At 39.2% G+C, this 2,402-nt stretch overlaps 1 pseudogene; it reads left to right on the top strand.

Moving 5' to 3' along the window:
* The window catches only part of LOC109840641, a 1,303-nt pseudogene continuing 799 nt past the window's right edge, over positions 1,899-2,402 (top strand).

The raw sequence follows: 2,402 nt of genomic DNA, 5'->3' as shown, positions 1-2,402 counted from the left end.
AAATAATTTATATCAAAAAAATTGGGTAGGATCAGTTCTAACTCAATTTTGAAAAGTTTGACAAACAAGCACCAAGTATTTCTCAGCATTCACCTTCAACAAGTACGAACGCAAGCTTCTAGAAAGAAAAGAAAAGTTAAAATAAGTAAAGAGCTTTGCTAAAGGGACCCAAAATATGGGACCAATAAGAGGGACAAGTGAGGGGGACACCTCACTTGTCCCTTCTATTGATCCCATATTTTGGGTCATTGAGGAATTTTTCATAAGTAAATTTTTTCTTTAAAGTGTGACGAACTAGTGACTGGTCAAAAAAGAAAGAGGTTTTTGCATATGTACCCCTCAAATCTTTAATAGTTGCAAACTCACCCTTTAAATCTCGATAATAAAATTATCCCTCAAAATTATATTAGGCCTTTTTACTGCTCCAACTTAAATATGTCTATTTATTTATTTAGGGGCTGTTTGGTTCGCTATTATAAGGAGTGGAAAACTCAGAAAACCCCTCCACGTCAGATTTTTAGCCCTCCACGTCAGCTTTTTTGTTTCCGTCCATTTCTTTGTGCCGCTTTGGTTCGCTCGAATGGAAGAGGGGAAACTCTGCTGAAATCGCCGCTAACTAAGATTTTTTTCCTCTCCTATTTCCTTCCCCAACCAAGTAAAATTGATGAAAACTCTGCCACGTCAGATTTTTTCCTTCTCTGCTTTGTTTACAAAAGTTTTCCTTTTTTTCTATGCGAACCAAACACAAGAAAAATAAATACATTTGTTTCCCATCATTTTTTATGTGCGAACCAAAACAAAACAATCTATTTCTTAAAAAAGTTTGAAAAACTCAAAACTTGTATTTTTTTTACATGGAATTGCATTTCTCTATATCAAGGAAACGAACCAAATAGCCCCTTATTATTTATTTTTCAAAAAAGGATGGGATCAAAGATCCCAGCCACTTCGTGTGAGTGGTTAAGAAAGAACACCCATCATCCCCCAGCCATAAGATGACAGGTGTCCAACTTAAGAATGTTTTCTAAACAAAGTAATGTCAAAATTTCTCGTAGATTAGCAACAATTTTTCAGTTTAAAAACTGTAATTGTTAGGTAAAAGGGGTGGAAAAAATCAATGTGAAAAAATTTGGAGAAATTTGCAAATACCAAAAGCTAGAGGGTATATTGGACAATATAAAACATTTGAGGGTATGTATGCGAAACCCACCAAACACCGAAAGCACAATCCTTCTAGAATATCAAAGCGATATTAGAGCATCTCCAAGGGGCCGGAAAAATCCGACCCCTTAGCTAAATTTAGGGGTTTTTAAGGGAGATGAGCTCCAATGGGTCGGAAATTTCCCCCTTCATCCCCATGTCCCTTAACATCCTCTCCAAATTAAGGGGAAGGTTAAAGTCCCTTAACCTTCCCCTTATAATTTTATAATAATATATTTTGTTTTAGAGTTAATTTATAATTAATTAAATTTAGTTAGTATATAGTTAATTTAAAATAATATAATTATTTGTTAATATAATTTAGTTAATGTATAGTTAATTATTATCTAAATTAATTATTTGTTAAATTTTAATATGATTAATTAATTTAATGATTATATAAGGTTATTTCTTAATCTAAATTAATTAATTAGTTATTGTTAGTTATTAATATTAAATTATTTATTCATTTATAAATAAACCACATATTTAATTAAATCATAATCTATAAAATTAAAAAACTAAAGATAATTAATTAAGGGGTAGGGGACTTTTAAGGGAGAACTATTGGAGGAGAACCAACCCCTCCCTTAAAATTCCCCCTAAATTAAGGGATATCCGGGGATCCCTGGGAGATGCTATTAGTAGACCACCGCCCCGCCTGCGGCCTACACCATCAATTCAATTGCGCAATCCCTGGGAGATGCTATTAGTAGACCACCGCCCCGCCTGCGGCCTACACCATCAATTCAATTGCGCAGAGGGGCACGATTTATTCTCTCCTCCCTGATCAGCAATGGATCCGGACTCAGAGATCGAATTCAACTTCCCCCCAATCATCCGCACCTTCAAGAGCGGCCGCGTCGAGCGATTCTTCGGCACCTCCGTCGTCCCTCCCTCCCTCGACCCCGCCACCGGCGTCGCCTCCAAAGACGTCCCCCCCCCCCCCCCCCGCCTCTACCTCCCAAAGCTGGACGAAGTCCCCAAGAAGATCCCCGTCCTGATCTACTACCACGGCGGCGCTTTCTGCGTCGAATCCGCCTTCTCCCCGACCTACCACTCCTTCCTCAACCCCCTCGCCGCCAAATCCCAAACCCTGATCGTCTCCGTCGACTACCGCCTCGCCCCGGAGCACAAACTCCCTGCAGCCTACAACGACTCCTGGGCCGCCCTCAGTTGGGCCCTATCGGCCCGAGACCCGT

Source organism: Asparagus officinalis, chromosome 5 (assembly GCF_001876935.1).
Source record: "Asparagus officinalis chromosome 5, Aspof.V1, whole genome shotgun sequence".
In the NCBI taxonomy this organism is placed as follows: domain Eukaryota; kingdom Viridiplantae; phylum Streptophyta; class Magnoliopsida; order Asparagales; family Asparagaceae; genus Asparagus; species Asparagus officinalis.
The sequence above is the reverse complement of the archived record's forward strand: the minus strand, read 5'-3'. Positions and strand labels throughout refer to the sequence as shown.